Source organism: Oncorhynchus masou, unplaced genomic scaffold (genome assembly GCF_036934945.1).
Source record: "Oncorhynchus masou masou isolate Uvic2021 unplaced genomic scaffold, UVic_Omas_1.1 unplaced_scaffold_443, whole genome shotgun sequence".
Classification (NCBI taxonomy): Eukaryota; Metazoa; Chordata; class Actinopteri; order Salmoniformes; family Salmonidae; genus Oncorhynchus; species Oncorhynchus masou.
The window spans coordinates 238,047-264,927 of record NW_027010822.1 but is presented as its reverse complement, the minus strand read 5'-3'; the positions used below and the strand labels follow the sequence as shown (position 1 = coordinate 264,927).

The 26,881-nt window shown below is 48.5% G+C and overlaps 1 protein-coding gene across 1 annotated transcript in view; it reads right to left on the bottom strand.

The window, feature by feature from the left end:
* Positions 1–2,391: 2,391 nt before the first annotated feature.
* Positions 2,392–26,881, bottom strand: part of LOC135535094 (shaker-related potassium channel tsha2-like) — a 37,407-nt gene continuing 12,917 nt past the window's right edge. Inside the window, exon 2 of the mRNA XM_064961817.1 lies at positions 2,392–2,518. The gene's annotated coding sequence lies outside the window, so the exon portion shown is untranslated. The remainder of the gene's footprint in view (positions 2,519–26,881) is intronic.

Sequence of the window (26,881 nt, the reverse complement as noted above, 5' to 3'; positions counted from 1 at the left end):
TCCAGGTGTATTCTATATCCTGTCAGTGATGTTGTCCAGGTGTATTCTATATCCTGTCAGTGATGTTGTCCAGGTGTATTCTATATCCTGTCAGTGATGTTGTCCAGGTGTATTTTATATCCTGTCAGTGATGTTGTCCAGGTGTATTCTATATCCTGTCAGTGATGTTGTCCAGGTGTATTCTATATCCTGTCAGTGATGTTGTCCAGGTGTATTCTATATCCTGTCAGTGATGTTGTCCAGGTGTATTCTATATCCTGTCAGTGATGTTGTCCAGGTGTATTCTATATCTTGTCAGTGATGTTGTCCAGGTGTATTCTATATCCTGTCAGTGATGTTGTCCAGGTGTATTCTATATCCTGTCAGGTGATGTTGTCCAGGTGTATTCTATATCCTGTCAGCGATGTTGTCCAGGTGTATTCTATATCCTGTCAGTGATGTTGTCCAGGTGTATTCTATATCCTGTCAGTGATGTTGTCCAGGTGTATTCTATATCTTGTCAGTGATGTTGTCCAGGTGTATTCTATATCCTGTCAGGTGATGTTGTCCAGGTGTATTCTATATCCTGTCAGGTGATGTTGTCCAGGTGTATTCTATATCCTGTCAGTGATGTTGTCCATGTGGTGTATTCTATATCCTGTCAGTGATGTTGTCCAGGTGTATTCTATATCCTGTCAGTGATGTTGTCCAGGTGTATTCTATATCCTGTCAGTGATGTTGTCCAGGTGTATTCTATATCCTGTCAGTGATGTTGTCCAGGTGTATTCTATATCCTGTCAGTGATGTTGTCCAGGTCTATTCTATATCCTGTCAGTGATGTTGTCCAGGTGTATTCTATACTCTGTCAGTGATGTTGTCCAGGTGTATTCTATATCCTGTCAGTGATGTTGTCCAGATGTATTCTATATCCTGTCAGTGATGTTGTCCAGGTGTATTCTATATCCTGTCAGTGATGTTGTCCAGGTGTATTCTATATCCTGTCAGGTGATGTTGTCCAGGTGTATTCTATATCCTGTCAGTGATGTTGTCCAGGTGTATTCTATATCCTGTCAGTGATGTTGTCCATGTGGTGTATTCTATATCCTGTCAGTGATGTTGTCCATGTGGTGTATTCTATATCCTGTCAGTGATGTTGTCCAGGTGTATTCTATATCCTGTCAGTGATGTTGTCCATGTGGTGTTTTCTATATCCTGTCAGTGATGTTGTCCATGTGGTGTATTCTATATCCTGTCAGTGATGTTGTCCAGGTGTATTCTATATCCTGTCAGTGATGTTGTCCAGGTGTATTCTATATTCTGTCAGTGATGTTGTCCAGATGTATTCTATATCCTGTCAGTGATGTTGTCCAGGTGTATTCTATATCCTGTCAGTGATGTTGTCCAGGTGTATTCTATATCCTGTCAGTGATGTTGTCCAGGTCTATTCTATATCCTGTCAGTGATGTTGTCCAGGTGTATTCTATATCCTGTCAGTGATGTTGTCCAGGTGTATTCTATATCCTGTCAGTGATGTTGTCCAGGTGTATTCTATATCCTGTCAGTGATGTTGTCCAGGTGTATTCTATATGCTGTCAGTGATGTTGTCCAGGTGTATTCTATATCCTGTCAGTGATGTTGTCCAGGTGTATTCTATATCCTGTCAGTGATGTTGTCCAGGTGTATTCTATATCCTGTCAGGTGATGTTGTCCAGGTGTATTCTATATCCTGTCAGTGATGTTGTCCAGGTGTATTCTATATCCTGTCAGTGATGTTGTCCAGGTGTATTCTATATCCTGTCAGTGATGTTGTCCAGGTGTATTCTATATCCTGTCAGTGATGTTGTCCAGGTGTATTCTATATCCTGTCAGGTGATGTTGTCCAGGTGTATTCTATATCCTGTCAGGTGATGTTGTCCAGGTGTATTCTATATCCTGTCAGGTGATGTTGTCCAGGTGTATTCTATATCCTGTCAGGTGATGTTGTCCAGGTGTATTCTATATCCTGTCAGGTGATGTTGTCCAGGTGTATTCTATATCCTGTCAGTGATGTTGTCCAGGTGTATTCTATATCCTGTCAGGTGATGTTGTCCCTAATGGAAAGGCATGTCAGAGACCTGTCCTCCAGTGAGTCAGGTTTCCTCATCTTATCCATTGTGTATTTCATCCGTTCCTCGTCTCAGAGGTAAAAGACAGCGATGGTGTTTTTCTCCCGTGGCTTGTTGAGGAGGTCTCCCGTGGCTTGTTGAGGAGGTCTCCTGTGGCTTGTTGAGGAGGTCTCCCGTGGCTTGTTGAGGAGGTCTCCCGTGGCTTGTTGAGGAGGTCTCCCGTGGCTTGTTGAGGAGGTCTCCCGTGGCTTGTTGAGGAGGTCTCCCGTGGCTTGTTGAGGAGGTCTCCCGTGGCTTGTTGAGGAGGTCTCCCGTGGCTTGTTGAGAAGGTCTCCCGTGGCTTGTTGAGGAGGTCTCCAGGGGTCGTGGGATGGGAAACCGCGGGGTGTTGTAGGAAGTGGCATACAGCAGAGGACCGCTCATCTTCCACCAACCTGAAAAACAGAAGAAAACAACATTCTAGTTCCAGTAGACAGTGAGGTCCCGTTTGTGTTTTTCACCGAGATGCCTCAGTACCTTTTCAATCCCAATCCAGCCGCTAGTTTATAAACAACACGTGGTTTCTCTTCAGGCTAATTATTAGACTTGGAATAGGAAACACAAAGTTACAGAACGTGCGGGTGCCGCTGTATGGCTCTGAATAATCATATTGGATGGCAACAGGAACAGGAAATGCACCACAGGGAAGAAGCACAGATTCTGTTAAGACCATACTGTGGTGACACAGGGGACATAACCTCTGCTGAGCTCTGAGCTAAACTCACTGTCAGGATGAGGAACTGACACTAGAAGCTTTCGACATCACTACGCTGTAACACCATTCACCAAAGACCAAACCAGCCTGACATTGTGTAGAAGGGTCCTGACGGTGTAGAAGGGTTCTGACATAGTGTAGAAGGGTTCTGACAGTGTAGAAGGGTTCTGACAGTGTATATGGGTTCTGACAGTGTATATGGGTTCTGACAGTGTAGAAGGGGTCTGACAGTGTAGAAGGGTTCTGACAGTGTAGAAGGGGTCTGACAGTGTAGAAGGGTTCTGACAGTGTAGAAGGGTTCTGACAGTGTAGAAGGGTTCTGACAGTGTAGAAGGGTTCTGACATAGTGTAGAAGGGTTCTGACAGTGTAGAAGGGTTCTGACAGTGTATATGGGTTCTGACAGTGTAGAAGGGTTCTGACAGTGTAGAAGGGTTCTGACAGTGTAGAAGGGTTCTGACAGTGTAGAAGGGTTCTGACAGTGTATATGGGTTCTGACAGTGTAGAAGGGTTCTGACATAGTGTAGAAGGGTCCTGACAGTGTAGAAGGGTTCTGACATAGTGTAGAAGGGTTCTGACAGTGTAGAAGGGTTCTGACAGTGTATATGGGTTCTGACAGTGTATATGGGTTCTGACATAGTGTAGAAGGGTTCTGACATAGTGTAGAAGGGTTCTGACAGTGTAGAAGGGTTCTGACAGTGTAGAAGGGTTCTGACAGTGTAGAAGGGTTCTGACATAGTGTAGAAGGGTTCTGACAGTGTAGAAGGGTCCTGACATAGTGTAGAAGGGTTCTAACAGTGTATATGGGTTCTGACATAGTGTAGAAGGGTTCTGACATAGTGTAGAAGGGTTCTGACATAGTGTAGAAGGGTTCTGACAGTGTAGAAGGGTCCTGACAGTGTAGAAGGGTTCTGACATAGTGTAGAAGGGTTCTGACAGTGTAGAAGGGTTCTGACAGTGTAGAAGGGTTCTGACAGTGTAGAAGGGTTCTGACATAGTGTAGAAGGGTTCTGACAGTGTAGAAGGGTTCTGACAGTGTAGAAGGGTTCTGACAGTGTATATGGGTTCTGACAGTGTAGAAGGGTTCTGACAGTGTAGAAGGGTTCTGACATAGTGTAGAAGGATTCTGACATAGTGTAGAAGGGTTCTGACAGTGTAGAAGGGTTCTGACAGTGTAGAAGGGTCCTGACAGTGTAGAAGGGTTCTGACAGTGTAGAAGGGTTCTAACAGTGTAGAAGGGTTCTGACAGTGTAGAAGGGTTCTGACAGTGTATATGGGTTCTGACAGTGTAGAAGGGTTCTGACATAGTGTAGAAGGGTTCTGACAGTGTAGAAGGGTTCTGACAGTGTAGAAGGGTTCTAACAGTGTAGAAGGGTTCTGACAGTGTAGAAGGGTTCTGACATAGTGTAGAAGGGTTCTGACAGTGTAGAAGGGTTCTGACAGTGTATATGGGTTCTGACAGTGTAGAAGGGTTCTGACAGTGTAGAAGGGTTCTGACAGTGTAGAAGGGTTCTGACAGTGTAGAAGGGTTCTGACAGTGTATATGGGTTCTGACAGTGTAGAAGGGTTCTGACATAGTGTAGAAGGGTCCTGACAGTGTAGAAGGGTTCTGACATAGTGTAGAAGGGTTCTGACAGTGTAGAAGGGTTCTGACAGTGTATATGGGTTCTGACAGTGTATATGGGTTCTGACATAGTGTAGAAGGGTTCTGACATAGTGTAGAAGGGTTCTGACAGTGTAGAAGGGTTCTGACAGTGTAGAAGGGTTCTGACAGTGTAGAAGGGTTCTGACATAGTGTAGAAGGGTTCTGACAGTGTAGAAGGGTCCTGACATAGTGTAGAAGGGTTCTAACAGTGTATATGGGTTCTGACATAGTGTAGAAGGGTTCTGACATAGTGTAGAAGGGTTCTGACATAGTGTAGAAGGGTTCTGACAGTGTAGAAGGGTCCTGACAGTGTAGAAGGGTTCTGACATAGTGTAGAAGGGTTCTGACAGTGTAGAAGGGTTCTGACAGTGTAGAAGGGTTCTGACAGTGTAGAAGGGTTCTGACATAGTGTAGAAGGGTTCTGACAGTGTAGAAGGGTTCTGACAGTGTAGAAGGGTTCTGACAGTGTATATGGGTTCTGACAGTGTAGAAGGGTTCTGACAGTGTAGAAGGGTTCTGACATAGTGTAGAAGGATTCTGACATAGTGTAGAAGGGTTCTGACAGTGTAGAAGGGTTCTGACAGTGTAGAAGGGTCCTGACAGTGTAGAAGGGTTCTGACAGTGTAGAAGGGTTCTAACAGTGTAGAAGGGTTCTGACAGTGTAGAAGGGTTCTGACAGTGTATATGGGTTCTGACAGTGTAGAAGGGTTCTGACATAGTGTAGAAGGGTTCTGACAGTGTAGAAGGGTTCTGACAGTGTAGAAGGGTTCTAACAGTGTAGAAGGGTTCTGACAGTGTAGAAGGGTTCTGACAGTGTATATGGGTTCTGACAGTGTAGAAGGGTCCTGACATAGTGTAGAAGGGTTCTGACATAGTGTAGAAGGGTTCTGACAGTGTAGAAGGGTTCTGACAGTGTATATGGGTTCTGACAGTGTAGAAGGGTTCTGACAGTGTAGAAGGGTTCTGACAGTGTAGAAGGGTTCTGACAGTGTAGAAGGGTTCTGACAGTGTATATGGGTTCTGACATAGTGTAGAAGGGTTCTGACAGTGTAGAAGGGTTCTGACAGTGTATATGGGTTCTGACAGTGTAGAAGGGTTCTGACAGTGTAGAAGGGTTCTGACAGTGTAGAAGGGTTCTGACAGTGTAGAAGGGTTCTGACAGTGTAGAAGGGTTCTGACAGTGTAGAAGGGTTCTGACATAGTGTAGAAGGGTTCTGACAGTGTAGAAGGGTTCTGACATAGTGTAGAAGGGTTCTGACATAGTGTAGAAGGATTCTAACAGTGTAGAAGGGTTCTGACAGTGTAGAAGGGTTCTGACAGTGTAGAAGGGTTCTGACATAGTGTAGAAGGGTTCTGACAGTGTAGAAGGGTTCTGACAGTGTATATGGGTTCTGACAATGTAGAAGGGTTCTGACAGTGTAGAAGGGTTCTGACAGTGTAGAAGGGTTCTGACAGTGTAGAAGGGTTCTGACAGTGTATATGGGTTCTGACAGTGTAGAAGGGTTCTGACAGTGTAGAAGGGTTCTGACATAGTGTAGAAGGGTTCTGACAGTGTAGAAGGGTTCTGACATAGTGTAGAAGGATTCTAACAGTGTAGAAGGGTTCTGACAGTGTAGAAGGGTTCTGACAGTGTAGAAGGGTTCTGACAGTGTAGAAGGGTTCTAACAGTGTAGAAGGGTTCTGACAGTGTAGAAGGGTTCTGACAGTGTAGAAGGGTCCTGACATAGTGTAGAAGGGTCCTGACATAGTGAAGAAGGGTTCTAACAGTGTAGAAGGGTTCTGACATAGTGTAGAAGGGTTCTGACAGTGTAGAAGGGTTCTGACAGTGTAGAAGGGTTCTGACAGTGTATATGGGTTCTGACAGTGAAGAACGGTTCTAACAGTGTAGAAGGGTTCTGACAGTGTAGAAGGGTTCTGACAGTGTAGAAGGGTTCTGACATAGTGTAGAAGGGTTCTAACAGTGTAGAAGGGTTCTGACATAGTGTAGAAGGGTTCTGACAGTGTATATGGGTTCTGACAGTGTAGAACAGTTCTAACAGTGTAGAAGGGTTCTGACAGTGTAGAAGGGTTCTGACAGTCTAGAAGGGTTCTAACAGTGTAGAAGGGTTCTGACATAGTGTAGAAGGGTTCTGACAGTGTAGAACGGTTCTAACAGTGTAGAAGGGTTCTGACAGTGTAGAAGGGTTCTGACAGTGTAGAAGGGTTCTGACAGTGTAGAAGGGTTCTGACAGTTTAGAAGGGTTCTGACATAGTGTAGAAGGGTTCTGACAGTGTATATGGGTTCTGACAGTGTAGAAGGGTTCTGACATAGTGTAGAAGGGTTCTAACAGTCTAGAAGGATTCTGACATAGTGTTGAAGGGTTCTAACAGTGTAGAAGGGTTCTGACAGTGTAGAAGTTTTCTGACAGTGTAGAAGGGTTCTGACAGTGTAGAAGGGTTCTGACATAGTGTAGAAGGATTCTAACAGTGTAGAAGGGTTCTGACAGTGTAGAAGGGTTCTGACAGTGTAGAAGGGTTCTGACAGTGTAGAAGGGTTCTGACAGTGTATATGGGTTCTGACAGTGTAGAAGGGTTCTGACAGTTTAGAAGGGTTCTGACAGTGTAGAAGGGTTCTGACAGTGTAGAAGGGTTCTGACAGTGTATATGGGTTCTGACAGTGTAGAAGGGTTCTGACAGTGTAGAAGGGTTCTGACATAGTGTAGAAGGGTTCTGACAGTGTAGAAGGGTTCTGACATAGTGTAGAAGGATTCTAACAGTGTAGAAGGGTTCTGACAGTGTAGAAGGGTTCTGACAGTGTAGAAGGGTTCTGACAGTGTAGAAGGGTTCTAACAGTGTAGAAGGATTCTAACAGTGTAGAAGGGTTCTGACAGTGTAGAAGGGTTCTGACATAGTGTAGAAGGGTTCTGACAGTGTAGAAGGGTTCTGACAGTGTATATGGGTTCTGACAGTGTAGAAGGGTTCTGACAGTGTAGAAGGGTTCTGACAGTGTAGAAGGGTTCTGACAGTGTAGAAGGGTTCTGACAGTGTATATGGGTTCTGACAGTGTAGAAGGGTTCTGACAGTGTAGAAGGGTTCTGACATAGTGTAGAAGGGTTCTGACAGTGTAGAAGGGTTCTGACATAGTGTAGAAGGATTCTAACAGTGTAGAAGGGTTCTGACAGTGTAGAAGGGTTCTGACAGTGTAGAAGGGTTCTGACAGTGTAGAAGTGTTCTAACAGTGTAGAAGGGTTCTGACAGTGTAGAAGGGTTCTGACAGTGTAGAAGGGTCCTGACATAGTGTAGAAGGGTCCTGACATAGTGAAGAAGGGTTCTAACAGTGTAGAAGGGTTCTGACATAGTGTAGAAGGGTTCTGACAGTGTAGAAGGGTTCTGACAGTGTAGAAGGGTTCTGACAGTGTATATGGGTTCTGACAGTGAAGAACGGTTCTAACAGTGTAGAAGGGTTCTGACAGTGTAGAAGGGTTCTGACAGTGTAGAAGGGTTCTGACATAGTGTAGAAGGGTTCTAACAGTGTAGAAGGGTTCTGACATAGTGTAGAAGGGTTCTGACAGTGTATATGGGTTCTGACAGTGTAGAACGGTTCTAACAGTGTAGAAGGGTTCTGACAGTGTAGAAGGGTTCTGACAGTCTAGAAGGGTTCTAACAGTGTAGAAGGGTTCTGACATAGTGTAGAAGGGTTCTGACAGTGTAGAACGGTTCTAACAGTGTAGAAGGGTTCTGACAGTGTAGAAGGGTTCTGACAGTGTAGAAGGGTTCTGACAGTGTAGAAGGGTTCTGACAGTGTAGAAGGGTTCTGACAGTTTAGAAGGGTTCTGACATAGTGTAGAAGGGTTCTGACAGTGTATATGGGTTCTGACAGTGTAGAAGGGTTCTGACATAGTGTAGAAGGGTTCTAACAGTCTAGAAGGATTCTGACATAGTGTTGAAGGGTTCTAACAGTGTAGAAGGGTTCTGACAGTGTAGAAGGTTTCTGACAGTGTAGAAGGGTTCTGACAGTGTAGAAGGGTTCTGACATAGTGTAGAAGGATTCTAACAGTGTAGAAGGGTTCTGACAGTGTAGAAGGGTTCTGACAGTGTAGAAGGGTTCTGACAGTGTAGAAGGGTTCTGACAGTGTATATGGGTTCTGACAGTGTAGAAGGGTTCTGACAGTGTAGAAGGGTTCTGACAGTGTAGAAGGGTTCTGACAGTGTAGAAGGGTTCTGACAGTGTATATGGGTTCTGACAGTGTAGAAGGGTTCTGACATAGTGTAGAAGGGTTCTGACAGTGTAGAAGGGTTCTGACATAGTGTAGAAGGATTCTAACAGTGTAGAAGGGTTCTGACAGTGTAGAAGGGTTCTGACAGTGTAGAAGGGTTCTGACAGTGTAGAAGGGTTCTAACAGTGTAGAAGGGTTCTGACAGTGTAGAAGGGTTCTGAAGTAGAAGGTCCTGACATAGTGTAGAAGGGTCCTGACATAGTGAAGAAGGGTTCTAACAGTGTAGAAGGGTTCTGACATAGTGTAGAAGGGTTCTGACATAGTGTAGAAGGATTCTGACATAGTGTAGAAGGGTTCTGACAGTGTAGAAGGGTTCTGACAGTGTGGAAGGGTTCTGACAGTGTAGAAGGGTTCTGACAGTGTAGAAGGGTTCTAACAGTGTAGAAGGGTTCTGACAGTGTAGAAGGGTTCTGACAGTGTAGAAGGGTTCTGACAGTGTAGAAGGGTTCTGACAGTGTAGAAGGGTTCTGACATAGTGTAGAAGGGTTCTGACAGTGTAGAAGGGTTCTGACAGTGTATATGGGTTCTGACAGTGTAGAAGGGTTCTGACAGTGTAGAAGGGTTCTGACAGTGTAGAAGGGTTCTGACAGTGTAGAAGGGTTCTGACAGTGTATATGGGTTCTGACAGTGTAGAAGGGTTCTGACAGTGTAGAAGGGTTCTGACATAGTGTAGAAGGGTTCTGACAGTGTAGAAGGGTTCTGACATAGTGTAGAAGGATTCTAACAGTGTAGAAGGGTTCTGACAGTGTAGAAGGGTTCTGACAGTGTAGAAGGGTTCTGACAGTGTAGAAGGGTTCTAACAGTGTAGAAGGGTTCTGACAGTGTAGAAGGGTTCTGACAGTGTAGAAGGGTCCTGACATAGTGTAGAAGGGTCCTGACATAGTGAAGAAGGGTTCTAACAGTGTAGAAGGGTTCTGACATAGTGTAGAAGGGTTCTGACAGTGTAGAAGGGTTCTGACAGTGTAGAAGGGTTCTGACAGTGTATATGGGTTCTGACAGTGAAGAACGGTTCTAACAGTGTAGAAGGGTTCTGACAGTGTAGAAGGGTTCTGACAGTGTAGAAGGGTTCTGACATAGTGTAGAAGGGTTCTAACAGTGTAGAAGGGTTCTGACATAGTGTAGAAGGGTTCTGACAGTGTATATGGGTTCTGACAGTGTAGAACGGTTCTAACAGTGTAGAAGGGTTCTGACAGTGTAGAAGGGTTCTAACAGTCTAGAAGGGTTCTAACAGTGTAGAAGGGTTCTGACATAGTGTAGAAGGGTTCTGACAGTGTAGAACGGTTCTAACAGTGTAGAAGGGTTCTGACAGTGTAGAAGGGTTCTGACAGTGTAGAAGGGTTCTGACAGTGTAGAAGGGTTCTGACATAGTGTAGAAGGGTTCTGACAGTGTATATGGGTTCTGACAGTGTAGAAGGGTTCTGACATAGTGTAGAAGGGTTCTAACAGTCTAGAAGGATTCTGACATAGTGTTGAAGGGTTCTAACAGTCTAGAAGGATTCTGACATAGTGTAGAAGGGTTCTGACAGTGTAGAAGGGTTCTGACAGTGTATATGGGTTCTGACAGTGTAGAAGGGTCCTGACAGTGTAGAAGGGTTCTGACAGTGTATATGGGTTCTGACAGTGTAGAAGGGTTCTGACAGTGTAGAAGGGTTCTAACAGTGTAGAAGGGTTCTGACAGTGTATATGGGTTCTGACAGTGTAGAAGGGTTCTGACAGTGTATATGTGTTCTGACAGTGTAGAAGGGTTCTGACAGTGTAGAAGGGTTCTGACAGTGTAGAAGGGTTCTGACATAGTGTAGAAGGGTTCTGACAGTGTATATGGGTTCTGACAGTGTAGAAGGGTTCTGACATAGTGTAGAAGGGTTCTAACAGTCTAGAAGGATTCTGACATAGTGTTGAAGGGTTCTAACAGTCTAGAAGGATTCTGACATAGTGTAGAAGGGTTCTGACAGTGTAGAAGGGTTCTGACAGTGTATATGGGTTCTGACAGTGTAGAAGGGTCCTGACAGTGTAGAAGGGTTCTGACAGTGTATATGGGTTCTGACAGTGTAGAAGGGTTCTGACAGTGTAGAAGGGTTCTAACAGTGTAGAAGGGTTCTGACAGTGTATATGGGTTCTGACAGTGTAGAAGGGTTCTGACAGTGTATATGGGTTCTGACAGTGTATATGGGTTCTGACAGTGTAGAAGGGTTCTGACAGTGCAGAAGGGTTTGTTTTCTAAGAGCCCTTTGTGTTATTGACTGAGCTTTGAGAGATTTAGCTGCACTCACTTTTGTTCTGGCACTCTCTTCCTCTCACTACTCTATCCTTCCTTTCCTTTCCTCTCTCTCCTCCCACTGTTTCCTTCTCTTTCTCTCCTCTCTCTCACTCTCCCCCTGCTCTCTCCTTTCTTTCTCTACTCTTCCCCTCTCTCTCTCTCTCTCTCTCCTTCCACTATCTCTCTCTTCTCTCTCCATCTCTCTCTCTGCTCTGTCCTTCCTGCAGCACTAGACCTTTTGTTCATAGCCCCTCTGCCTCAATACAGCCTGTCTACCCTGCTATCTCCATCACACACACACACACACACACACACACACACACACACACACACACACACACACACACACACACACACACACACACACACACACACACACACACACATCCTCAAAGAAAACCGAAAACACAGTCTGCACGACACTCCAGGCCATCAACATCGTCACTGTTCTATATTCAGTCTGGAGAACAGAGGGAGGGGAGAGGAAGAGCAGAGGAGGGAGGACGATTGGAGGGATTGGGGGGAACAGCTAAGCAGCCGTCACTTCCTGTTGACTATAGCAGCTTCCTATTCCACACAGAGAGATGAGATACTGTTGCTGTTACTAGGCACTTTCTGCCGTCTACTGGTCATCTACTGGCACTGCCGTATAGCAACCTCGCTAACCAAGACCACTGCCGTATAGCAACCTCGCTAACCAAGACCACTGCCATCTAGCAACCTCGCTAACCAAGACCCGCTAACCAAGACCACTGCCATCTAGCAACCTCGCTAACCAAGACCACTGCCATCTAGCAACCTCGCTAACCAAGACCACTGCCGTATAGCAACCTCGCTAACCAAGACCCGCTAACCAAGACCACTGCCATCTAGCAATCTCGCTAACCAAGACCACTGCCATCTAGCAACCTCGCTAACCAAGACCACTGCCGTATAGCAACCTCGCTAACCAAGACCCGCTAACCAAGACCACTGCCATCTAGCAATCTCGCTAACCAAGACCACTGCCATCTAGCAACCTCGCTAACCAAGACCACTGCCATCTAGCAACCTCGCTAACCAAGACCACTGCCGTATAGCAACCTCGCTAACCAAGACTACTACCATCTAGCAACCTCGCTAACCAAGACCCGCTAACCAAGACCACTGCCATCTAGCAAAACCACTAACCAAGACCACTGCCATCTAGCAACCTCGCTAACCAAGACCACTGACATCTAGCAACACCGCTAACCAAGACCACTGCCATCTAGCAACCTCGCTAACCAAGACCACTGCCATCTAGCAACCTCGCTAACCAAGACCACTGCTGTATAGCAACCTCGCTAACCAAGACTACTACCATCTAGCAACCTCGCTAACCAAGACCCGCTAACCAAGACCACTGCCGTATAGCAACCTCGCTAACCAAGACCACTGCCATCTAGCAACCTTGCTAACCAAGACCCGCTAACCAAGACCACTGCCATCTAGCAACCTCGCTAACCAAGACTACTACCATCTAGCAACCTCGCTAACCAAGACCACTGCCATCTAGCAACCTCGCTAACCAAGACCACTGCCATCTAGCAACCTCGCTAACCAAGACCCGCTAACCAAGACCACTGCCATCTAGCAAAACCGCTAACCAAGACCACTGCCATCTAGCAACCTCGCTAACCAAGACCACTACCATCTAGCAAAACCGCTAACCAAGACCCGCTAACCAAGACCACTGCCATCTAGCAACCTCGCTAACCAAGACCACTGCCATCTAGCAACCTCGCTAACCAAGACCCGCTAACCAAGACCACTGCCATCTAGCAACCTCGCTAACCAAGACCACTGCCATCTAGCAACCTCGCTAACCAAGACCCGCTAACCAAGACCACTGCCATCTAGCAACCTCGCTAACCAAGACTACTACCATCTAGCAACCTCGCTAACCAAGACCACTGCCATCTAGCAAAACCGCTAACCAAGACATGCTAACCAAGACCACTGCCATCTAGCAACCTCGCTAACCAAGACCACTGCCATCTAGCAACCTCGCTAACCAAGACCCGCTAACCAAGACCACTGCCATCTAGCAACCTCGCTAACCAAGACCACTGCCATCTAGCAACCTCGCTAACCAAGACCCGCTAACCAAGACCACTGCCATCTAGCAACCTCGCTAACCAAGACCACTGCCATCTAGCAACCTCGCTAACCAAGACCCGCTAACCAAGACCACTGCCATCTAGCAACCTCGCTAACCAAGACTACTACCATCTAGCAACCTCGCTAACCAAGACCACTGCCATCTAGCAAAACCGCTAACCAAGACCCGCTAACCAAGACCACTGCCATCTAGCAACCTTGCTAACCAAGACCACTGCCATCTAGCAACCTCGCTAACCAAGACCCGCTAACCAAGACCACTGCCATCTAGCAAAACCGCTAACCAAGACCCTCTAACCAAGACCACTGCCATCTAGCAACCTCGCTAACCAAGACCACTGCCATCTAGCAACCTCGCTAACCAAGACCCGCTAACCAAGACCACTGCCATCTAGCAACCTCGCTAACCAAGACTACTACCATCTAGCAACCTCGCTAACCAAGACCACTGCCATCTAGCAAAACCGCTAACCAAGACCCGCTAACCAAGACCCCTGCCATCTAGCAAAACCGCTAACCAAGACCACTACCATCTAGCAACATCGCTAACCAAGACCACTACCATCTAGCAACCTCGCTAACCAAGACTACTACCATCTAGCAACCTCGCTAACCAAGACCACTGCCATCTAGCAACATCGCTAACCAAGACCCGCTAACCAAGACTACTACCATCTAGCAACCTTGCTAACCAAGACCACTACCATCTAGCAACATCGCTAACCAAGACCACTACCATCTAGCAACATCGCTAACCAAGACCTGCTAACCAAGACCACTACCATCTAGCAACCTCGCTAACCAAGACCACTACCATCTAGCAACATCGCTAACCAAGACCACTGCCATCTAGCAACCTCGCTAACCAAGACCACTGCCATCTAGCAACCTCGCTAACCAAGACCCGCTAACCAAGACCACTGCCATCTAGCAACCTCGCTAACCAAGACCACTGCCATCTAGCAACCTCGCTAACCAAGACCCGCTAACCAAGACCACTGCCATCTAGCAACCTCGCTAACCAAGACTACTACCATCTAGCAACCTCGCTAACCAAGACCACTGCCATCTAGCAAAACCGCTAACCAAGACCCGCTAACCAAGACCACTGCCATCTAGCAACCTCGCTAACCAAGACCACTGCCATCTAGCAACCTCGCTAACCAAGACCCGCTAACCAAGACCACTGCCATCTAGCAAAACCGCTAACCAAGACCCGCTAACCAAGACCACTGCCATCTAGCAACCTCGCTAACCAAGACCACTGCCATCTAGCAACCTCGCTAACCAAGACCCGCTAACCAAGACCAATGCCATCTAGCAACCTCGCTAACCAAGACTACTACCATCTAGCAACCTCGCTAACCAAGACCACTGCCATCTAGCAAAACCGCTAACCAAGACCCGCTAACCAAGACCACTGCCATCTAGCAAAACCGCTAACCAAGACCACTACCATCTAGCAACATCGCTAACCAAGACCACTACCATCTAGCAACCTCGCTAACCAAGACTACTACCATCTAGCAACCTCGCTAACCAAGACCACTGCCATCTAGCAACATCGCTAACCAAGACCCGCTAACCAAGACTACTACCATCTAGCAACCTTGCTAACCAAGACCACTACCATCTAGCAACATCGCTAACCAAGACCACTACCATCTAGCAACATCGCTAACCAAGACCCGCTAACCAAGACCACTACCATCTAGCAACCTCGCTAACCAAGACCACTACCATCTAGCAACATCGCTAACCAAGACCACTAACATCTAGCAACATCGCTAACCAAGACCCGCTAACCAAGACCACTGCCATCTAGCAAAACCACTAACCAAGACCACTGCCATCTAGCAACACCGCTAACCAAGACCACCGCCATCTAGCAACACCGCTAACCAAGACCACTGCCATCTAGCAACACCGCTAACCAAGACTACTACCATCTAGCAACACCTCTAACCAAGACCACTGCCATCTAGCAACACCGCTAACCAAGACAACTGCCATCTAGCAACACCGCTAACCAAGACCACTGCCATCTAGCAACACCTCTAACCAAGACCACTGCCATCTAGCAACATCGATAACCAAGACCACTGCCATCTAGCAACACCGCTAACCAAGACCACTGCCATCTAGCAACATCGATAACCAAGACCACTGCCATCTAGCAACACCGCTAACCAAGACCACTGCCATCTAGCAACACCGCTAACCAAGACCACTGCCATCTAGCAACACCGCTAACCAAGACCACTGCCATCTAGCAACACCGCTAAACAAGACCACTGCCATCTAGCAACACCGCTAACCAAGACCACTACCATCTAGCAACACCTCTAACCAGGTCCACTGCCATCTAGCAAAACCTCTAACCAAGACCACTACCATCTAGCAACACATCTAACCAAGACCACTACCATCTAGCAACACTGCTAACCAAGACCACTACCATCTAGCAACACTGCTAACCAAGACCACTGCCATCTAGCAACACCGCTAACCAAGACCACTGCCATCTAGCAACACTGCTAACCAAGACCACTGCCATCTAGCAACACCTCTAACCAAGACCACTGCCATCTAGCAACACCGCTAACCAAGACCACTGCCATCTAGCAACACTGCTAACCAAGAACACTGCCATCTAGCAACACCTCTAACCAAGACCACTGCCATCTAGCAACACCGCTAACCAAGACCACTGCCATCTAGCAACACTGCTAACCAAGACCACTGCCATCTAGCAACACCTCTAACCAAGACCACTGCCATCTAGCAACACCTCTAACCAAGACCACTGCCATCTAGCAACACCGCTAACCAAGACCACTGCCATCTAGCAACACTGCTAACCAAGACCACTGCCATCTAGCAACACCTCTAACCAAGACCACTGCCATCTAGCAACACCTCTAACCAAGACCACTGCCATCTAGCAACACCTCTAACCAAGACCACTGCCATCTAGCAACACCGCTAACCAAGACCACTGCCATCTAGCAACACCTCTAACCAAGACCACTGCCATCTAGCAACACCTCTAACCAAGACCACTGCCATCTAGCAACACCGCTAACCAAGACCACTGCCATCTAGCAACACTGCTAACCAAGACCACTGCCATCTAGCAACACCTCTAACCAAGACCACTGCCATCTAGCAACACCTCTAACCAAGACCACTGCCATCTAGCAACACCGCTAACCAAGACCACTGCCATCTAGCAACACTGCTAACCAAGAACACTGCCATCTAGCAACACCTCTAACCAAGACCACTGCCATCTAGCAACACCGCTAACCAAGACCACTGCCATCTAGCAACACTGCTAACCAAGACCACTGCCATCTAGCAACACCTCTAACCAAGACCACTGCCATCTAGCAACACCTCTAACCAAGACCACTGCCATCTAGCAACACCGCTAACCAAGACCACTGCCATCTAGCAACACTGCTAACCAAGACCACTGCCATCTAGCAACACCTCTAACCAAGACCACTGCCATCTAGCAACACCTCTAACCAAGACCACTGCCATCTAGCAACACCTCTAACCAAGACCACTGCCATCTAGCAATAAACTTCCGGTTGGAGCGAGCGGTCGCATCTACACTTCGGTCCGCAGGTAGTATAACTTTTCATTACATTTCATTACATTTCGTTATAGTACAACGGTTTGATTTGTCTTATCTTAGCAATTTCTTCTTAGCTAGCTACATAGCCGTCTTTGTATCAACGACAATTGCATATTATCGTATTTCGTCGTCCTAACGTATCTGCCCAGCAGCTAGCTAAGCAGCTAGCTAACATCCACTGTCCACTAGCACTGTAGAAACTATTACACTCAACTGAACGACTCGATTAGCGTAGTGTCAGCTAGCTACATAGTTGTCTTCGCTGTCTTCGTATCCAAGATAATTGTGCAGTTTAGAGTGTGTAGACTTAGAGTGATTATCTTAATTTACCGAGGTTAGCTAGCCAGCTATTTGTCGTCCTTAACGTAGGAAATGCTGCTAGCTAGCTAGCCAACAGCTAGCCAACCTCTACCGAATTGAACTCCAACTACCCGGTCAACATTCCGCGTCGCTCCACAGGTAGTATCACATTTTTCATTTCACTTCATTACAGTACAACGGTTTGATTTGTTTGATCGTAGCTAGCCAGCTACATAGCCGTCTTTGTATCTAAGACAATTGTGTAGTCTAGAGCGATTTTCTAGGTTAGCTGGCCAGCTATTGTCGGTCTTTCAACGTAGCTAGCCAGCTAGCCCCCGAATAGCAGCACTGTAGTAACTATTACAGTACAACGGTTTGTTTTGTTTGATCGTAGCTACATAGCCGTCTTTGTATCTAAGACAACTGTGTAGCCTAGAGCGATTTTCTAGGTTAGCTGGCCAGCTATTGTCGTTCTCTTAACGTAGCTGGCCAGCTAGCCCCCGAATAGCAGCACTGTAGTAACTATTACAGTACAACGGTTTGTTTTGTTTGATCGTAGCTAGCTAGCTACACAGCCGTCTTTGTATCTAAGTCAATTGTTTAGCCTAGAGCGATTTTCTAGGTTAGCTACATCGCAGCCACTACCAGCTAGCCTACTCCAGCAGTACTGTATCATTTCAATCATTTTAGTCTATAAGATTCTTGCTACGTAAGCTTAACTTTCTGAACATTCGAGACGTGTAGTCCACTTGTCATTCCAATCTCCTTTGCATTAGCGTAGCCTCTTCTGTACCCTGTCAACTATGTGTCTATCTATCCCTGTTCTCTCCTCTCTGCACAGACCATACAAACGCTCCACACCGCGTGGCCGCGGCCACCCTAATCTGGTGGTCCCAGCGCGCACGACCCACGTGGAGTTCCTGGTCTCCGGTAGCCTCTGGAACTGCCGATCTGCGGCCAACAAGGCAGAGTTCATCTCAGCCTATGCCTCCCTCCAGTCCCTCGACTTCCTGGCACTGACGGAAACATGGATCACCACAGATAACACTGCTACTCCTACTGCTCTCTTCGTCCGCCCACGTGTTCTCGCACACCCCGAGAGCTTCTGGTCAGCGGGGTGGTGGCACCGGGATCCTCATCTCTCCCAAGTGGTCATTCTCTCTCTCTCCCCTTACCCATCTATCTATCGCCTCCTTTGAATTCCATGCTGTCACAGTTACCAGCCCTTTCAAGCTTAACATCCTTATCATTTATCGCCCTCCAGGTTCCTCGGAGAGTTCATCAATGAGCTTGATGCCTTGATAAGCTCCTTTCCTGAGGACGGCTCACCTCTCACAGTCCTGGGCGACTTTAACCTCCCCACGTCTACCTTTGACTCATTCCTCTCTGCCTCCTTCTTTCCACTCCTCTCCTCTTTTGACCTCACCCTCTCACCTTCCCCCTACTCACAAGGCAGGCAATACGCTCGACCTCATCTTTACTAGATGCTGTTCTTCCACTAACCTCATTGCAACTCCCTCCACGTCTCCGACCACTACCTTGTATCCTTTTCCCTCTCGCTCTCATCCAACACTTCCCACACTGCCCCTACTCGGATGGTATCGCGCCGTCCCAACCTTCGCTCTCTCTCCCCCGCTACTCTCTCCTCTTCCATCCTATCATCTCTTCCCTCTGCTCATACCTTCTCCAACCTTTCTCCTGAGTCTGCCTCCTCAACCCTCCTCTCTTCCCTTTCTGCATCCTTTGACTCTCTATGTCCCCTATCCTCCAGGCCGGCTCGGTCCTCCCCTCCCGCTCCGTGGCTCGATGACTCATTGCGAGCTGACAGAACAGAGCTCCGGGCAGCCGAGCGGAAATGGAGGAAAACTCGCCTCCCTGCGGACCTGGCATCCTTTCACTCCCTCCTCTCTACATTTTCCTCCTCTGTCTCTGCTGCTAAAGCCACTTTCTACCACTCTAAATTCCAAGCATCTGCCTCTAACCCTAGGAAGCTCTTTGCCACCTTCTCCTCCCTCCTGAATCCTCCTCCCCCTCCCCCCTCCTCCCTCTCTGCAGATGACTTCGTCAACCATTTTGAAAAGAAGGTCGACGACATCCGATCCTCGTTTGCTAAGTCAAACGACACCGCTGGTTCTGCTCACACTGCCCTACCCTGTGCTCTGACCTCTTTCACCCCTCTCTCCCAGATGAAATCTCGCTTCTTGTGACGGCCGGCCGCCCAACAACCTGCCCGCTTGACCCTATCCCCTCCTCTCTTCTCCAGACCATTTCCGGGGACCTTCTCCTTACCTCACCTCGCTCATCAACTCATCCCTGACCGCTGGCTACGTCCCCTTCCGTCTTCAAGAGAGCGAGAGTTGCACCCCTTCTGAAAAAACCTACACTCGATCCCTCCGATGTCAACAACTACAGACCAGTATCCCTTCTTTCTTTTCTCTCCAAAACTCTTGAACGTGCCGTCCTTGGCCAGCTCTCCCACTATCTCTCTCAGAATGACCTTCTTGATCCAAATCAGTCAGGTTTCAAGACTAGTCATTCAACTGAGACTGCTCTTCTCTGTATCACGGAGGCGCTCCGCACTGCTAAAGCTAACTCTCTCTCCTCTGCTCTCATCCTTCTAGACCTATCGGCTGCCTTCGATACTGTGAACCATCAGATCCTCCTCTCCACCCTCTCCGAGTTGGGCATCTCCGGCGCGGCCCACGCTTGGATTGCGTCCTACCTGACAGGTCGCTCCTACCAGGTGGCGTGGCGAGAATCTGTCTCCTCGCCACGCGCTCTCACCACTGGTGTCCCCCAGGGCTCTGTTCTAGGCCCTCTCCTATTCTCGCTATACACCAAGTCACTTGGCTCTGTCATAACCTCACATGGTCTCTCCTATCATTGCTATGCAGACGACACACAATTAATCTTCTCCTTTCCCCCTTCTGATGACCAGGTGGCGAATCGCATCTCTGCATGTCTGGCAGACATATCAGTGTGGATGACGGATCACCACCTCAAGCTGAACCTCGGCAAGACGGAGCTGCTCTTCCTCCCGGGGAAGGACTGCCCGTTCCATGATCTCGCCATCACGGTTGACAACTCCATTGTGTCCTCCTCCCAGAGCGCTAAGAACCTTGGCGTGATCCTGGACAACACCCTGTCGTTCTCAACCAACATCATGGCGGTGGCCCGTTCCTGTAGGTTCATGCTCTACAACATCCGCAGAGTACGACCCTGCCTCACACAGGAAGCGGCGCAGGTCCTAATCCAGGCACTTGTCATCTCCCGTCTGGATTACTGCAACTCGCTGTTGGCTGGGCTCCCTGCCTGTGCCATTAAACCCCTACAACTCATCCAGAACGCCGCAGCCCGTCTGGTGTTCAACCTTCCCAAGTTCTCTCACGTCACCCCGCTCCTCCGCTCTCTCCACTGGCTTCCAGTCGAAGCTCGCATCCGCTACAAGACCATGGTGCTTGCCTACGGAGCTGTGAGGGGAACGGCACCGCAGTACCTCCAGGCTCTGATCAGGCCCTACACCCAAGCAAGGGCACTGCGTTCATCCACCTCTGGCCTGCTCGCCTCCCTACCACTGAGGAAGTACAGTTCCCGCTCAGCCCAGTCAAAACTGTTCGCTGCTCTGGCCCCCCAATGGTGGAACAAACTCCCTCACGACGCCAGGACAGCGGAGTCAATCACCACCTTCCGGAGACACCTGAAACCCCACCTCTTCAAGGAATACCTAGGATAAGATAAGTAATCCTTCTCACCACCCCCCCCTTAATGATTTAGATGCACTATTGTAAAGTGGCTGTTCCACTGGATGTCAGAAGGTGAATTCACCAATTTGTAAGTCGCTCTGGATAAGAGCGTCTGCTAAATGACTTAAATGTAATGTAATGTAATCTAGCAACACCGCTTCCCTTCAGCACAGGACCATTAGTGAGGTCTGGCACCGACGTTGGGCGATTAGGCCTGGCTCAGAGTCATTCCAATTAATCCCAAAGGTGTTTGATGGGGTTGAGGTCAGGGCTCTGTGCAGGCCAGTCAAGTTCTTCCACATCGACCATTAGTGAGGTCTGGCACCGATGTTGGTCGATTAGGCCTGGCTCAGAGTCATTCAAATTAATCCCAAAGGTGTTTGATGGGTATGAGATCAGGGCTCTGTGCAGGCCAGTCAAGTTCTTCCACATCGACCATTAGTGAGGTCTGGCACCGATGTTGGTCGATTAGGCCTGGCTCAGAGTCATTCCAATTAATCCCAAAGGTGTTTGATGGGTATGAGGTCAGGGCTCTGTGCAGGCCAGTCAAGTTCTTCCACATCGACCATTAGTGAGGTCTGGCACCGATGTTGGTCGATTAGGCCTGGCTCAGAGTCATTCCAATTAATCCCAAAGGTGTTTGATGGGGTTGAGGTCAGGGCTCTGTGGAGACCAGTCAAGTTCTTCCACATCGACCATTAGTGAGGTCTGGCACCGACGTTGGGCGATTAGGCCTGGCTCAGAGTCATTCCAATTAATCCCAAAGGTGTTTGATGGGGTTGAGGTCAGGGCTCTGTGCAGGCCAGTCAAGTTCTTCCACATCGACCATTAGTGAGGTCTGGCACCGACGTTGGGCGATTAGGCCTGGCTCAGAGTCATTCCAATTAATCCCAAAGGTGTTTGATGGTGTTGAGGTCAGGGCTCTGTGCAGGCCAGTCAAGTTCTTCCACACCGATCTTGACAAACCTTTTCTTTATGGACCTCGTTTTGTGCACAGGGGCATTGTCATGCTGAAACAGGAAAGGGCCTTCCCCAAACTGTTTCCACAAAATTGGAAGCACAGAATCATCTAGAATGTCATTGTATTCTGTATTTCCCTTCACTGTAACTAAGGGGCCCGAATCATAAAAAACAGTCTCTGACCATTATTTCTCCTCCATCAAACTTTACAGTTGGCACTATGGATTGGGGCAGGTAACGTTCTCCTGACATCCGCCAATCTTGCTTCCATTCAGCCACAAGAGCCTTTGTGAGGTCAGGCACTGATGTTGGGCGATTAGGCCTCCTGGCTCGCAGTCGTCGTTTCAATACATCCCAAAGGTGTTCTGTGGGGTTCAGGTCAGGGCTCTATGCAGACCAGTCAAGTTCTTCCAAATGATTTCTGTATGGACTTCTCTTCACTGGAACTAAGGGGCCCGAACCATGAAAAACAGCCATTATTCCTCCTCCACCAAACTTTACAGTTGGCACTATGGACTGCCAGATGGTGAAGCGTTTCCACTGCTCCAGAGTCGTCCGTCAGACTGCCAGATGGTGAAGCGTGATTCATCACTCCAGAGAACGCGTTTCCACTGCTCCAGAGTCCAATGGCGGCAAGCTTTACACCCCTCCAGCCGACGCGTGGCATTGGGCGTGGTGATCTTAGGTTTGTGTGCGGCTGCTCGACCACGGAAACCCATTTCATGAAGTTCCCGACGAACAGTTCTTGTGCTGAAGTTGTTTCCAGAGGCAGTCTAGAACTCGGTAGCGACTGTTGCAACCGAGGACAGACGATTTTTCTGCACTTCAGCACTCAGCGGTCCCCTTCTGTGAGCTTGTGTGGCCTACCACTTCGCGGCTGAGCCGTTGTTGCTCCTAGACGCTTCCACTTCACAATAACAGCACTTACAGTCGACCGGGGGCAGCTCTAGCAGGACAGAAATCTGACAAACTGACTTGTTGGAAAGACGGCATCCTATGAAAGTGCCACGTTGAAGGTCACTGAGCTCTCCAGTAAGGCCATTCTACTGACCCTGTTTGTCTATGGAGATTGCATGGCTGTCTGCTCGATGTTATACACCTGTCAGCAACGAGTGTGACTGATATAGCTGAATCCACTAATTTGAATGGGGTGTCCACATACTTTTGTATACATAGTGTATATGGAGCCCTCCACGTTGTTACAGAATGTGAGTGTCACACAACACTGCGCGTACGGAGCTTGATTTGGCCTCTGCATGGCCTCCGGAGGCCACGCAATTGCGTCACATCCTCCTTACAAAGCCTATGACCGCGTTTTCGGGATCAAGCATAAATTGTCTCTTTTGGCTTTCTGTAAAGCCAGCATAACAGTCAGTGAGACTGACTGTTGACTCAGTGTGCCTCAGAGAGCCTGGCCGTCTCTGTGCAGTGAGACTGACTGTTGACTCAGTGTGCCTCAGAGAGTGTGGCCGTCTCTGTGCAGTGAGACTGACTGTTGACTCAGTGTGCCTGATAGAGCCTGTCTGTCTCTGTGCAGTGAGACTGACAGTTGACTCAGTGTGCCTCAGAGAGCCTGGCCGTCTCTGTGCAGTGAGACTGACAGTTGACTCAGTGTGCCTCAGAGAGCCTGTCCGTCTCTGTGCAGTGAGACTGACTGTTGACTCAGTGTGCCTCAGAGAGCCTGGCCGTCTCTGTGGAGTAGACTATACTGGGACCTGCCACCTGTCTGTCTGTGGGGGAAGGGCTGTGGGAGTAGACTATAATGGGACCTGTCTGTCTGTGGGGGAAAGGCTGTGGGAGTAGACTATACTGGGACCTGCCACCTGTCTGTCTGTGGGGGAAGGGCTGTGGGAGTGGACTATACTGGGACCTGCCACCTGTCTGTCTGTGGGGGAAGGGCTGTGGGAGTGGACTATACTGGGACCTGCCTGTCTGTGGGGGAAGGGCTGTGGGAGTAGACTATACTGGGACCTGCCACCTGTCTGTCTGTGGGGGAAGGGCTGTGGGAGTAGACTATACTGGGACCTGTCTGTCTGTGGGGGAAGGGCTGTGGGAGTAGACTATACTGGGACCTGCCACCTGCCTGTCTGTGGGGGAAGGGCTGTGGGAGTAGACTATACTGGGACCTGTCTGTCTGTGGGGGAAGGGCTGTGGGAGTAGAATATACTGGGACCTGCCACCTGTCTGTCTGTGGGGGAAGGGCTGTGGGAGTAGACTATACTGGGACCTTTCTGTCTGTGGGGGAAGGGCTGTGGGAGTAGACTATACTGGGACCTGCCACCTGTCTGTTTGTGGGGGAAGGGCTGTGGGAGTAGACTATACTGGGACCTGCCACCTGTCTGTCTGTGGGGGAAGGGCTGTGGGAGTAGACTATACTGGGACCTGCCACCTGTCTGTCTGTGGGGGAAGGGCTGTGGGAGTAGACTATACTGGGACCTGCCACCTGTCTGTCTGTGGGGGAAGGGCTGTGGGAGTAGACTATAATGGGACCTGGCACCTGTCTGTCTGTGGGGGAAGGGCTGTGGGAGTAGAGTATACTGGGACCTACCACCTGTCTGTCTGTGGGGGAAGGGCTGTGGGAGTAGACTATACTGGGACCTGTCTGTCTGTGGGGGAAGGGCTGTGGGAGTAGACTATACTGGGACCTGCCACCTGTCTGTCTGTGGGGGAAGGGCTGTGGGAGTAGACTATACTGGGACCTGTCTGTCTGTGGGGGAAGGGCTGTGGGAGTAGACTATACTGGGACCTGCCACCTGTCTGTCTGTGGGGGAAGGGCTGTGGGAGTAGACTATACTGGGACCTGTCACCTGTCTGTCTGTGGGGGAAGGGCTGTGGGAGTGGACTATACTGGGACCTGTGTGTCTGTGGGGGAAGGGCTGTGGGAGTAGACTATACTGGGACCTTTCTGTCTGTGGGGGAAGGGCTGTGGGAGTAGACTATACTGGGACCTGTCTGTCTGTGGGGGAAGGGCTGTGGGAGTAGACTATACTGGGACCTGTCTGTCTGTGGGGGAAGGGCTGTGGGAGTAGACTATACTGGGACCTGTCTGTCTGTGGGGGAAGGGCTGTGGGAGTAGACTATACTGGGACCTGTCTGTCTGTGGGGGAAGGGCTGTGGGAGTGGACTATACTGCTACCTGTCTGTCTGTGGGGGAAGGGCTGTGGGAGTAGACTATACTGGGACCTGTCTGTCTGTGGGGGAAGGGCTGTGGGAGTAGACTATACTGGGACCTGTCTGTCTGTGGGGGAAGGGCTGTGGGAGTAGACTATACTGGGACCTGCTACCTGTCTGTCTGTGGGGGAAGGGCTGTGGGAGTAGACTATACTGGGACCTTTCTGTCTGTGGGGGAAGGGCTGTGGGAGTAGACTATACTGGGACCTTTCTGTCTGTGGGGGAAGGGCTGTGGGAGTAGACTATACTGGGACCTGCCACCTGTCTGTCTGTGGGGGAAGGGCTGTGGGAGTAGACTATACTGGGACCTGTCTGTCTGTGGGGGAAGGGCTGTGGGAGTAGACTATACTGGGACCTGCCACCTGTCTGTCTGTGGGGGAAGGGCTGTGGGAGTAGACTATACTGGGACCTGCCACCTGTCTGTTTGTGGGGAAGGGCTGTGGGAGTAGACTATACTGGGACCTGCCACCTGTCTGTCTGTGGGGGAAGGGCTGTGGGAGTAGACTATACTGGGACCTGCCACCTGTCTGTCTGTGGGGGAAGGGCTGTGGGAGTAGACTATACTGGGACCTGCCACCTGTCTGTCTGTGGGGGAAGGGCTGTGGGAGTAGACTATAATGGGACCTGGCACCTGTCTGTCTGTGGGGGAAGGGCTGTGGGAGTAGACTATACTGGGACCTGTCTGTCTGTGGGGGAAGGGCTGTGGGAGTAGACTATACTGGGACCTGTCTGTCTGTGGGGGAAGGGCTGTGGGAGTAGACTATACTGGGACCTGCCACCTGTCTGTCTGTGGGGGAAGGGCTGTGGGAGTAGACTATACTGCCACCTGTCTGTCTGTGGGGGAAGGGCTGTGGGAGTAGACTATAATGGGACTTGCCACCTGCCTGGCTCTCAAAGCCAATGCAAGTCACACATGGTCTCAGGTCTCATGGATAAAACATACAGTATGTCTGCCTACCCAACTCCAGCTATCAGAATCAACGTATTACCGTCTATATGTCTGTCGTTGTGAGAAATGAGAAGGTTCGCTCCATACAACAGTTCTAGAGAGAGGAAGGGGTTTGATACCAGCAACGATCATCAACATTGTTAAACGGGTTTTCAAAACATTTCTAATAAATGCAACAAGTTGAACAACGGAATGAATATCCTCCGATCTCCATCAGGTATTGACAGGGTTCTAGCAGATGAAACATTTTACGGACAAATAACACCTCGACTTCAGTGATTTTGGAATTTCAGGTAGTCAATTTCTTGTCCATATATACATTTTCTTTATTATAGCAGGTATCTTTTTTTTAGATGTGTTAAAATTAAAATTAAACTATATGTGCCTCATTTGCATAAACACGCCTGCCACCTGCCTGTCTGTATATCTGAATATATTAACATAAAGGGGAGGAGCATGGCTGTAACCTGCTCTGTCTAGACTTTCTCATTTAATACTGTTGTTGTCAACATTCTGTTGCATAATTCAACAAGTGTGTCAATAGCAGGATAACCCTCGGATGAATAATCAACAGCTTGGTTCTAGATTACACCTCTAAACATAATCTACATTGTTTTTTTCCAGATCAGACATTATATCAGTATCAACCCAGTGTTTAGTTTTCACAAGATGCTTTAATTTTATCCCTAATCTAATTTGTAAACATTTCAAATGTATTAAATTATTACTTTAGTTAATTGCACCAACAACAAACAAACAAACAAACAAAAATGAACACCAATCAGAAAGAAGGCCTAAAAAAATGAACACCAATCAGAAAGAAGGCCTAAAAAAATGAACACCAATCAGAAAGAAGGCCTAAAAAAATTAACACCAATCAGAAAGAAGGCCTAAAAAACTGAACACCAATCAGAAAGTAGGCCTAAAAAATGTAACACCAATCAGAAAGGCCTAAAAAAATGAACACCAATCAGAA